Source organism: Pholcus phalangioides, unplaced genomic scaffold (genome assembly GCF_987345545.1).
Source record: "Pholcus phalangioides strain wild (caught in Gottingen) unplaced genomic scaffold, Ppha-v1.0 ptg000008l_1, whole genome shotgun sequence".
NCBI classification, from domain to species: Eukaryota; Metazoa; Arthropoda; class Arachnida; order Araneae; family Pholcidae; genus Pholcus; species Pholcus phalangioides.
The window spans coordinates 53,101,017-53,114,969 of NW_028301601.1; the positions used below are offsets into that span (position 1 = coordinate 53,101,017).

Genomic DNA, 13,953 nt, shown 5'->3' on the forward strand with positions numbered 1-13,953 from the left:
ATGACAACGAAGAAAAAGAAGGAAATATGAAAAACGTAAAATAAGAGAAAAAAGTAGAAATTATGGAAAGGGAGGATGAACTAAAAAAAAGTAAAAAAAAAAAAAAAATTACGGAATCAAAAATTAAAAAAAAATTATAAAAACGGAAAAAAGGTTATGCTTGGAAAAGTTGCAAGAATAGAAAAATGATAATCAAAATAGAAAAATTAAAAAAAAAATTGAATGTGATAAATTATAGTAAAAAAAAAGAAAGAAAAACGCATAGCAAGAAAATATTACATATGGTGAAAAAGACAAGGTTGAAAAAATAAAATATTAAAAATAATAATTTAAAAAACGAAAAAAAAAAAAAATCAAAAGAAGAAAAATATGGAAAGAAAAGAAAAAAAAATATACAGTATATAGAAAAATACAGAAAAGTTATAGAAAAGAAAATATAAAATAAAATAAAATATAAAAAAAGAAAATATAAAGAAAGAAAATATAAAAGAAAAGAAAAATAATAAATGGGTAAATATATGAAAAATGAATAATAATGACTAAAATGTTGAATATTCACAAAGAAATAATTGAAAGAAAAGTGTATAAATGTAAAAAAAAAACCGTTTAAAATACATATTTTAACTATTGACACTGAAATAAAAAGAAAACTGGAAGGAAATAAAGAATTATTCAAATTAAAGTAGAAGTATAATCAATAAAATGCAGTTTATGTAATTTAGTAAAGAAACACCATTTCACATGAAATGTTATATAATATTATAGATTCAAATACTATGAAAATCATATATTAACTTTTTCCTATTTTTATAACTTGATAAATAATTTTCCGGTAAGTTTCAACTTAGAATCCGTACAAATTAAATTGAAAATGCTATTTAAAAACTGGTTCCACTAGAATTCTCATATAAGAATTTTAAACATCGAAATTATCGAGGAAACATAATTATAAGTTTCACAAAATATAAAATAACAGATTATTTCTCTCTAAAATTGAATTAAGTTATATACCGTATATAAATTAAATTGATCATGTTCTCAATAGAATGAGCTTTAACCCAAACATTAATATCATAAACTCAATTAAATATCATAAATCATCGAAAAACTTTATTTATAACTAGCTTTTATTGCATAAAAGGAATTCATGGAAGTAACGTGCGCAGAGTCAGCAAGAAATTAAGGAACTACAGGTGATGTGGAAGACATCTTGAACCTACTCGATACGGATTTCTTGAGAAAACTGCTAAATTAACGCAATCTTTATTTAAAAGAAATAAAGAGGATTTTTCAGGAATTTCGCGAAAAAAATGTTTTAGCTTGGTAAGACTTTAGTTTATCCTTCTTAATTAACTAATTCATTTATTGCTAATTGAACTTCAACTTAAGGTCTCGAGGAAAAATTTTCCTACTCGTGACTTTTCTCGTGCTTCGCTATGCATTTTTAGTAATAAAATTACGATACAGGAAATATATAAGTGCTCATTTTTTTTTTAATCATCCATCTAAAGATCATTTCGTAAAGTGCTCCACACTTGAGCCTAAAATTCTTAATAAAGTGAGCATCTTTCTTTCTGAGATGCCAAAGTCCCTTAATGAGTTCAACAAGTAAAATAATATTTATAGTAATATACAAATAAAAAAATAAAAAAATTACCGAAATTTCGTAAAAGTGTTAGAATAGTGCATTAGTTTATAAATTTGACGCATTCCTGAACTTTTTTCTTTTTTATCCGAGAGCTCTGTTAGCTTTTAGGAATCGATACATAAACCTATTAAAAGAAGTTCTCCTAAATTGGCGTTTCTCAGCAAAAATGTGGAAATTTAATTACTCTATGGACAATGAAGTTTCTTTTTATAAAATATTTTTTTCTTTTTTTAAGGAAGTAACTGTATTTACATGTGTTTGAAGATGTTCGGAAAATGTTCGTCACGTGATGGGGAATTCCGTGACGTCACTGGCTGTAGGGAGAACAGAGAGTGTGGGGGAATATGAAATCGTTATAAGAGGGGGAAGTAAACAGTATGGAAATGGGAAATCTGGTTATTATGGGTGAGAGAGAGAGAGAGGGCATGTTGAAAAGCTGTGTCAGCTGTCATACATATAAAATGAATTGTATCCAGTACACGTCCTGAATTGCGGTAGCTGATGGGTCACGTGATAGATTCAATGGAGTGAGGACAAGGGTGTGAATACAATAGGTGAAAGAGATACATAAAGTTGTGCAAACAACGTATTGAGAGAGAGAGAGAGAGAATACGTTTTTTCCCCCAATTTGAAGGTATATGGAAATTAATATTTAACTGCACAGTTTAGAAATGATAATTTTTAGATTAATAACTTGATTGTTCATAATGTATTTTGATATTCTCCAAATACTTTCATCTTTAATTTTTTTCATTCATAAAAATGAGTTTGAGAAATTTTTTTATTGAATAATTTTTATACGCAATATTTGACGTTTTTTATTCTTCTTATTGACGTTTTACATATTTTTTTAGTTGTGATTGAAATTCAAGATTTTATTTTTATATTAAATAATTTTAGACTGAAAAATAAATCATTAAATTAAATAGTTTTAAATTAAAACATTTTAAATTAAAACATTTTAAATTAAAACATTTTAAATTAAAACATTTTAAATTAAAACATTTTAAATTAAAACATTTTAAATTAAAGAATAAATCGTTGCATTGAAATTTGTAATGAAAAATAAATTATAAAATTAAAAAAAATTGAAAATAAAAAAAAATAATTAAATGAAAAAAAGCTAAAAAAATGAAAAAAAAAGCTAAAAAAATGAAAAAAAAAGCTAAAAAAATGAAAAAAAAGCTAAAAAAATGAAAAAAAAAATCAAATTAAGGAAAATTAAAAATAATACAAAATGAACTAAAAAAATGTTGAAAATTTTTTTCCATGAAGCATTAAATTCAAGGAAAAGAGAAACTTCTGACTTCTCCACAAAGAAGACAAAAAATTTTTCAACAAACATTTTTTCTGATTGTTCAAAGAATTTTTAACAGATTTACTTGAAAAAGAATTGTCAATTTTTTTGCGATATATCAGGCGTTGATCAGAATATATCCAGTCATTTCAGTTATAACCATGTCAGACATCATTACTAAATGTGATTGGGATATCGGAGAAATTTCGAAAAGATTATGGTTAACCTTATAATTCTATTTACGTCACGGCCAAAGTCAAAATTCTATCCACATCGTGAAATGGTTGGTCATTTCCTCATATTAGAGAGCTCCCGAAGTTGATCAGATGGTGTTGTGGCCAAGAACTGGTCGGCCAATTGATGAAAAAGCCCTTGACTTCGGACATTGTCCGTAACATATAGTATTATTAGATGTTCTCCGGTTCAAATCACCTCAACAAGAAGAAATTCTTTAAGGAAAACTGACCTCAACTAACAACGAAATCAATATACTCATCGTGTTGGACACAAGCCCAAAAACATTCATATTTACTTTTTTAAAGACATTACTAAACTAGGTAAAACTAGTTTTTAAGGTGCCCTTGCATATGGATGTCCGTTGGTGTTTAATTTTGGTGAGCTTAAAATGCCTCGTGCTGTTATAGACGATAATTTTATGAATTAATAGATCTTATTTTTAAAAATCACTTTCTTTCCTAGGACTTTCTTTCCCTTTTCGGTGACATTTAAAAGGAAAATATTTCATTTTTCTCTCATTTTCAATTGTTATTGACTAGTTCAAAATTCACAGAAAAAAAAAATCTTGACAAAAGAATTACAAAATTCAAATTCTTTAACATATTTCTTTTTGAAATTCTAGACAAATTTTGTTGCATTTTTTTATAGAAATTTTCCAGTAATTATTCTAAATAATACACATTATTTTTCTAACAATTGTGTATTTAACGTATGGTTTTTAGATCCGATACCTAAATTTTGTTTTGAAGAATTAATAATTCAAACATGTAACGGATTTTTTGAAATTTCAAGTTTTCTTGAAAATTTTCATTCGCATTTTTATTACGATTTCTGTTTTTTACCAATTTCTTTTAATTTCCAAAAGTTATTTTTATTTCTTTTCAAATTTCGATTGAAATTAGAGATTTTGTTTTCAAATTAAGAATTTTTTATATTTAATATTTATTCGTTTAAAAAAAAAATTAAAATATTTTTACGAAAAAAATTGAATTCTTTCCAAGAAAAGGTTACATTGTCTGAAGAAATAAAGGGGAAAAACACTCCCCACCCCAAAAAAAAATCAAATTATTGTCAAAAGAAACAATTTGAAGAAATAAATATTTTAATTGTGTTTTCAATGGTGTTTTTAGACACTGTATTCATGTATTTAGATTGATTTTGAAATCTTTATCTATACATATTAGTAAAACAATTTCCTGACGTATTTCTAAAAGAGAAATTTTTAGTAAATAAAAATTTTTGCTCGTATGTTTTTCAATTACTTTTGTTTTCTGAAACAATTTTCTATTGTAAAATACCTAACCTAATAAAAGGCGACAAAAACGTTTAGATGTTTTTCTAATTGTTGTAAAAATATTCTTTTCATTTTTATCGTTACAAACTACTCAAGAATTGGCAAAAAAATTAATTTTACAAAGAATATGAGAATTCACGCATATCGAAATTCCTATTTGACTGCATGAATAAATATGTAGGAGTCACCATTATTTATATTCGAAAGCCCACTCAAAATTTCAGGGGGGGGGGGTCTCATACCTTTTAACAAGGTCAAAAAATACGCTCTAGATCTGGGTTGGCCAACCATCGCCATGAGTGCCATTCAAAAAGTAAAGCAATTCTTTCCCATTTTTCAATCAAAAATGAAATTCTCCAACTTTTAAACACTTTTTTAATGAATGATGGCCACTTGTAGGCTGCAAAAGCTATATTTCAGTGGTTCTCAAACTTTCGTCGCTCGCTGCTTCTTTGCCCTATACATGCTCCATCCGTGGCTCCCCAGAACAGTTTAGTAGATATCGTGAATTCATAAAAGAACCGCTTCAAAGCATAACTATGCACACATGCCAATATTTCCAGCTCGTCGTGACGCCTTTGACAAAAGTTAGCGACACCTTTCCAATGAGCCGCGACGCACACTGTGAGATACACTTATATTTACTACGGTAGGCGCTCTTAAAATAATAACTATGATGAACTTTTATTAAATTCTTTTCTGTTGGGTTTTTCACCTTTGGGCATACTTGCTGGATGTGTACTGGATTCCGGATCATCCACATGGGAGACATACATTGTATATCCATGAACTCTGGGGGACCTCTTACAAATAGAAATACAAGGCCACAACAGGCAAAATGCCCTACGAGGTGGCTGAGAAAAAGATGCCCATAACAAATATGGATGTCATATATTTAAAAAATACAGCAACCCAATTAAAAATGCAATTAAAAACAATATATATACATGATGAAATATTATACAATGCCCATAAGAATACTTATGATTGTCTTATTCTAAGTATGGATAGCTTCTCGATTTACCCCAAAATGTTTATCATATTTCTTTCTAAACGTGTCAATTGTGTTAGAATTTACTATCTCCGGGGATAAGCTATTCCATTTATTAACAATCCTATTAGAGAAAAATTCCTTGCGACACCATAACCTAGAATTGTCCCTTACCAATAGATACTGGTGTTCCCTTGTAAAAGCAGTCGATTGACGGCGTATTAATATTTCATGGTCCATCCCACTGAAAATTTTGAACACTTCGATCATATATTCCCGACATCACCGTTCTCTTCCAATGTAAACAGATTCGAAAAATGAAGCCTCTCTTCATAACTCAAGCCCCGTGTGCCCATAAGGACCCGCGTAGCTCTTACAAAGTTTGTTGAGGAAAGGGGGGGGGGAACACAGGCAACCTGAATCCTCAGGTTACGGTTTCTATGTTGCGGTTCATTTTTGCGAAAATAAGAAGATAGACGAACAATACTGTGCGGGAACGGAGGGAATGCCCATGTCCCATAACATCAGGACACATAGTCTGCGTGCTAAAATTCGTAGAGTGGCACGCGCATCGAAAGCAATTGATTGTTGAACGGCTTGGAAAACGGTTGGCCACTCCTGCTCTAGTGTCTAGGAGAAATATCATTTAAAATATTATCTAACCATGGATTTATTCCAAATTTGGTACACGTATTTTCGATTATATATGCTATATATATATGCTACGCCAGCACGTTTTTTTTCCCTCAAATTTTCAAGCATTAAGGAATAAAAAATTATATCAACACTTTGCGCTAAGGATAAAATAGCGTGACATCAATTGGATCTTATTCATAAATAATCGATTTATAAAAGAAAAATATTCTTTGATTTTTTCTAATTTTTCAAATTCTTAATTAAATTTTATGGGATTGGATTGGATTTTGATTTTCTTTTGGGACAAGGACCAATTAGGTCAAATTGCGCCAAAACAAATGACCGATTAAAAATAAGGAAAAATTTGTTGCTGTCAGGGAAGTGAAGGTACGTAAGATGAAAAAATAATGATGCGTGAAACGTAAAACAATGACGTGGATTGTAAGAAACTGTTTTGTCGTAAAAACCAATGGCTCTGATGAATTTAAAAATGCGAGATGCACATCGCAGTGGTCATTTAAAGTGTCACGAAGCGGAAGATGATTATGACCAAAAACGGTCTTGAAATTATAATGATGATGTGTATATCTAAAAGCATGAGTAACGTGGGCACTCGGGTTGACTCTGTCGTAGTAGAAAGTATGATTGTGTGAGGCGATTGCGTCCTATATATGCGCAACCGGGTAAGCAGGAATTTAAAATTAAATGTGGATCAATAAAATTTCAGAGTTTCGCCTTATTTGATGGACTGAACAGATTTTTTTCATTTTCAATAAATTTTTATGATGCCATGCATTTTTTATCATGAACGCAAAGTGTTGATATAACTTTTTTTTCAGAATCATTGAAAATTTACAAAAAAATGTGCTCTAGAGTTATGGAAAACATCGTGCTAGCGTAATGTCTAGCATAGCATAGCACACACTATATGCAATCGAAAATATATGTGTACCGAATTCGGAATAAGTCAATGATTAAATGATATTTTTGATGATGTTTCTACTAGAGCATAGACTTTGAGGACGTTTCAAAATGTTAAAAGGTATGAGAATACTTAAAGTCTTTTGAATTCAATGGAAATTTCCGGCAAGAAATCTTAAAACCACTATCAGGTTAATATCTGTAGACTGAGTCTCACGTATCTAAAAGCGTATTACGTCGGATCAAATTACTTTCGATGCGTAAAAGTTAACGTGATGCATTTGAAGCACTTTATAAACGATAACTTTCTAGGAGATACATTCACGAGAAGAAACTCCATTATAAGTCAAACACGCCGTTCGAATTTTAATTCCCGAGTAATAAAGACACGGTGTAACGCAGCTAGCGTTGATAATCACCATGGGAGAACATGCATGATACATATTCCTCTTTTACTCCTGTCCACGATCGTTTCGCGCTGAAGTTTTCACGTTTAAAAGTGTATACACACAAACACTGCATGTGAATATCGATTTATCTTCGGGGTTATTTGAAAAAAAAACTTTTCAGCAAACTTCTTTTCGTGTGTCTTGAGAATACATGAGCAGTCATGTTCTTGAGCGAGTGACTACCACAAAGTTATCGGAGAATGTGATGAATATTACTAATTTTATATTTTTAAAGCAGTCAAATACAGTCGAACTTTGGTTAATCCGAAGTCCAAATTTATCCGATTAATCTGTCCTGGATCAGTAGAATGACTTAATCGTTAAGTGATAATTGCAACTTAATCATCAATATTCACATAGGATAGTAAATACGACAAAATTTGGTCATCAGTAGAGGTAGGATTTTTATGACCTAAAAACTGCTTGAAAATGCTCTAAGGAAACTAAAAATCTGCCCTTATAAAACAAGAAAAATTACCTAAAAATTTTCCTGTTCCATTTCCTCTGAAGTTAATTCCAGTGAAATGATGTGCCAATGAGTAATATTAATGCAGTTACATTTATTTTAAATCTCATCAGTTGTACCTTGAGCTGAAATTTTTCACTTTACCAACTGCCAAATGCATAGGCCTCTTATAGAATCAGCAACACAGCTTCGTTTTTAATTATTTTGTTTTCCGTATCAAACTAAAAGTTTACTGCCTAAAAGCATATCCCATAAGGGGAAAAACTTGAAAATACAAATTTATCTTAAACTTGATGCTATAAGCGGTGTCGTCTTAACGCATGGGCCAACTCGGGCACGGCCCAGAGGGCCTCAAGAGAAGAGGGGGGGGGGGGCTCACAAAAACGAGAACTAATTGAAATTTTCGAGAATTTTCCAGGTAGGGCCTCGGAAAAACCAATTGGTCATGACCTGACGGGGAGAGATATTAAAACAGGAGTGATATCACATTGAATTCGTCTTTCCAATGTGCATCTGACGATACCACTGCTTTTGACTTGCGTCATGATCTTCCTGAGAATATGAGCGTTTAAAGAATTTCGTCACGCAACTTTTTGCGAATGCTCCCAGTACCGCCATATGATTTAGAAAATTATTCGTGTCAAAAAAAAAATTGCTATTCTAATTTTCGCGACATTTTGAGAAATAAATTTCCATACAATCTGTTATTTGAAGAATATAAATGAGGATAGAGATCGTTCTTAGAGTATTTATGAATCATAAATACCACGGAATAGAAATTTTTAGAAGTTTGTTCAATTACTTACTAATGAAGGGAACAAACAATGTCTCATTGCATTGCTTTGCAACGCATTTCAGCAACACAGCATTGACGTAAAGCAGGCTGTGGAATATGCAGATGTCGACATAGTGAAGACAGCACTTTCCAAGGCCTCAGCCTATAAAAAAAGTCATCATCATTGGGGAAGATACTGACCTGTTGATGCTTCTCACTGGTTTGGCTCCTAATGTAAACAATGTGTACCTACACAAGAGTGGAAGGGGGAGACTGCTGGTTTACTGTATTGTAGTTCCTCCTTCACATGCGATTCATCAAGCTGCCCACCAGGTATTGCTCTTTTCCTGCATGCCGTCAGTGAATGTGACGCCACATCCGCCATTTTTTCGCCTAAAGTGTTCAGGTCTTTGCATTTTCTGTCGCGGCTAATCACGCCAAAACGCTCCTATTCCTATTTTGGAAGACAGCGACATGATGAAGATGAGGCTCTGGATGTTCTTGAGCAAATTGAGAGGCTTGGGTGACCAATACTCCGTTCACTCCCATTACAGTAAAAATAATGAGTGACGACGAGGATCACTCATTATACCAAGACCTTCAAAGCGAGCTAAATCATAGAATTGCTATGAATCAAAATTTTTGTGAAGTGAGATTGTAGTGAAAAATTTCATTTTTTTAACAGGCGATTATTGCATCATTATGTAATAACATTTAACATTGCATTTACTTACTTTTCAATTTTGTGTTCACTTTCAAAATTTATTAATATTTTAATGTTTAATTAGTAATGTAATAAATTAATAGTATTTAATCACCAATATTTTTTCCATGAACTTGTGCATTGATATTTCTACAATATGTGCGCATTTCGTAATTTTGTCAAAAATTATAGCATTTTCACTGCTCCGTAATTCAATAACTATAGCCCGTAGAAAAAAATCATGAGTACAAAAGTTGTAGCAAATTTTATTTTCTACAACATTATAACTCACACTTTTGTTTTTTGACATATAGGAACGGAGATATTGAGGATAAACCAAAACAAGTCCGAAAATTTTGACGTTTTTTCAGTATAACTCAGCTTGCACAAGGCTTTCGTTTCCGCAAACTTGGTTTTTTACTAGTGCCTTTGGCCCCTAATTTCACGAGGCTAAATAGTTGGCCACTATTTCCGAAAATACCGATAAAAAATTCAAATGTTTTTAGCTTAAAAGTGTGTCAACAATCATATTTTTTTTTCCAATGTCTGCTATACAAGGTTAAATTGTTTTTAAAAATGTCGTAAACGTGGAAGGATTAAAAATTTCTTGGAACTTTTGCGTAAAGTTTCTTACCTTGAATATTTTATAATTTTCACGCAAACAATATTTATACAAGAGAATCACATTCTGTTTAAAATCTCATCAGTGATCGCATCGCTTTTAGGAGACATCTTTTGGAATAAGTGAAACTTTTAAGTGAAGCTTTTCTAAAATGTGAAACTTTTCAGATATTGAATTTTTTTCAATTTAGTTTGAAAAACAATCTTGTATAAATTTTGATAATTTTGCAAAAATTAGAGATTCGTATGAGAGCCGCCGCTCTTTGAGATTTGTATGAGGAGTTGGGTTTATGGCAGCCCGCAATTATGGTAGTAGAAATGGGAGAAAAAAATATATTTAAAGTAATAAACAAGAAGTCTGAGATTCAAAAAATTTGATCCTGGAATTTTGTTTTGTTAATTATTAATTTCCATCAATTCTGGAAATCTAAATTTTCTTCAACTACGGAATTTTTTCTTTTTTTTAATTTTGAATTTTCATCAATTCCAAAACTTTTTCTTTCATAAATTCTGAATTTCCAATTCTTAAAATTATTATTATTAATGAAAGAAAAAAAAATTTGCAGAATTTTTCTTTCATTAATTCTGGAATTTTTTCGTTTATTTGCTCTGAATTTTCATGAATTCTGGGATTTTCATTGAATTCACATTTAATTGTGTGTTTCTATTTTTTATGGAAATTTTTTAGCATTCTCGTGCATTCTGTAATAATGTATGCGTCTTTGGATGCACTGATCCCCTCCTTCCACCAACACACGAAATAACTAAAATCGGAGCTAAGGAGTCTCGAAATTATCAAGAAGCCTTTTCCCCCGCTATTCCTTTCGCACTGGGCCCCTGCGTCTTGTAAGAGTGACCATGATTTGTATATCAGCCACTTAATGAAAAAAAAAAATCTGTTATGATATAAATTAGTTACTGGAGAATTCAAGTTAAAACAAATTGTAATTTCAGTATAGTCAGCGATTTTTTTTAATATCCAGTTTTAGATACTAGAAATACCCCACATGCATCACACGAGTTATTTCTAAAAATTAAAGTACCAAAACAACAGATTCATTAGCAAAATCCATGACACTGACACAGTTATTAGATATTCTAAGACCCAGACATGTGTTGAATCGACGTTGCTATTGCTAATTATTTTACAATACGCACCAAGTGTAGATAATGGATGCTTCGGTTTATGAAACCATTTAAAAAAATACATTTATATTGATTTTTTTAAAAATGTTTTTTAAGCTCTATTTTGCTCTCGAAAATTCACTCAGATTTTACACGGCTGTCGAAGCAGGGCCGCAACTAGTTGCTTGGCACGCATTTTGATGCCCCCTTGTAATGTTGAAGGAGAGGTTTCAGAATGAAATTTGCGCCTCCTCGGGTCTACAACCCGGGGCACGAGACCCGCCTACTCTCCCCTAGTTGCGGTCTTGTGTCGAAGAGGTTAAACTGATTTTAAATGGTCTTCGAATCTATACAGCTTTTAAATGGTGCTCGAGGAAGTTACACAAACTTTTAAATGATCCTCAAAGAAATAATAAAAATTTTAAATGGTCCTCGAAAAAGTTATACAGCTTTGAAATGGTTCTTGAAGAAGTTATACAGCTTTTAAATGGTCCTTGAATAAGTTATATAACTTTTAAATGATCCACAAAGACATAATACAAATTTTAAATGGCCCACAAAAAATAATAAAAGTTTTAAATGGTCTTCAAAGAAGTTATACAAATTTTAAATGTCCATGAAGACGTTATATAACTTTTTTAAATGGTCCTCGAAGAAGTTATACCGCTTTCAATTGGTCCTGGAAGAAGTTGTACAATGTTTGCACAACCTTTTCGGAGATGCTACATCGATTTTCAACTGCCCTTGAAAAAGTTAAGCCAGCTTTTATACGGCTGTTGCCCAAAAAGTTATCTTGTCAATTATTCAACAGTTATTACGCAACTTTCATCTTGTCGTCGAAGATGCAATTCAGCTCTTATACGACTATACAAGAAGTAATATGACACAATATAGAGGTACAGTATTCTGGACATTCTGTGTTATGTTATCATAAACCATCCAAGGTGCCCAAGTTGGCAGATTTTACTGTATTCCTTTCATAGAATTCCTGGAAGAAGTTATACGACTCTCGATTGAGTTGTACAGTTTTGATACATCCTCGAAAAAGTTATTTGCTTCCATACGTTCCTTTGAAAAGATATTCAGTATCCCCTTCGTAAGTTGTCATTTATACAGCTCTCCTAGAAGCTGTGCAACTTTTATATTATTCTTTAAGATGTAATTCGATTTTTTTATTACCCTGGAAAAATAATATCACCGAATAAAATGTTATAGAGCTTTCACTCAACTCTACAGCTTTGATACACACTTCTCATAAGTTAAATTGCTTCCATACATTCCCAGGAAAAGGTATTCAGTATTTACACATCCCCTCGAAGAAGTAAACCAGCTTTTATGTATACGGCTGTCGCTCTTTCTTTCTCTCCAAATATTTTTTGTAACTCTCCATCTCTCTCTCTCCAACTTTTATATTATCTTTGAAGATGTAACCCAGTTCTCTTATACAACCGTCGAGACGCAATTCGACCCTATTAGAAGTTATGTACCTTTCACACGTTCCTCAAATTAGTTATATAACTTTCAAATGATTTTATACAGCTTTGATACATCCCCGAAAAAGTTATATTGCTCTAATACATTTCTCTGAGAAGGCATTTAGTATTCCCTTAGAAGATGTAAGCCAGTTTTTGTACGGTTATCACAAAAACTTATACAACTTTATTTTTAACATTATCCGCAAAAATATAATTCAACTTTTATATGACCCCGGAGGAAAGACATAGTCTAATAAGAAGTTATATAACTCACACATTCCTCGCGAAGAAGTTATAGTGTTTTTTCATAGATTTCTCAAAAGAAGTTATACAACTTCTGAAGGAATTATATAGCTTTGAAACTACCTCGAAAAGTTACATTGGTTCCACATACCTTCCTCTGAGAGGGTATTCAGTATTCATACAAACCTCGAAGAAGTAAGCCAGCTTTTATACGGCCTTTCAAGAGGTTATACAACTTTTATTGACCCTCGAAGATGTAATTCAACTTTTATACGACCCTGGAAAATGTAGTATGAGCCACTAAGAAGTTATACAGCTTTCACACATTCCTCCAAGAAGTTTTACGACGCTCAAAGAAATTACATAGTTTTCATACATCCCTAGAAAATCCAAAAAATATACGGCTTTCATAAATTCCACGGAGTGGGTATTCAGTATTCATATATCCCCTCGAAGAAGAGCGCCAGCTGTTTTAAGGCCCTCTCCAAGAAGTTATACAACTTTTATTTTATAGCATTCTCGAAACTGTAATTCAACATTTATACGGCCCCTGGAAGAAGTTATATGACCCAGTAAGAAGTTATACAGCTTTGACAAATTCCTCAAAGTTTTACGACCCTCGGAGGTAGAGAGGCTTTCATAAATTCCTCGGATGGGTATTGAGTATTCATATATCCCTTAGAAGAAGAGCGCTAGATTTTGTATGTCTCTCCAAGAAGTTATACAACGTTTATACGACCCCTGGAAGAAGTAATATGACCCAATAAAAAGTTATATAGCTTTCACAAATTCCTCCAAGGAGTTTTACGACCCTCGAAGGTCGAACGGCTTTCATAAATTCCTCGCATAGGGTATTAACTATTCAAATATCCCCTCGAAGAAGAACGCCAGCTTTTCTATGTCTCTCTAAGAAGTTATGCAACGTTTATACGACCCCTGGAAGAAGTAATATGACCCAATAAGAAAGTTCTACAGCTTTCACAAATTCTTCCAAGAACTTTTACGACCCTCTAAGGAGTCACATATAGTTTTCATACATCCCTCGAAAGTCGAAAAAGTTATACGACTTCCA

General features: G+C 31.8%; 1 protein-coding gene across 2 annotated transcripts in view; it reads right to left on the bottom strand.

The window, feature by feature from the left end:
- The window catches only part of LOC149084508 (uncharacterized), a 110,382-nt gene that overhangs the window by 80,310 nt on the left and 16,119 nt on the right, over positions 1-13,953 (bottom strand). The window lies entirely within an intron of this gene.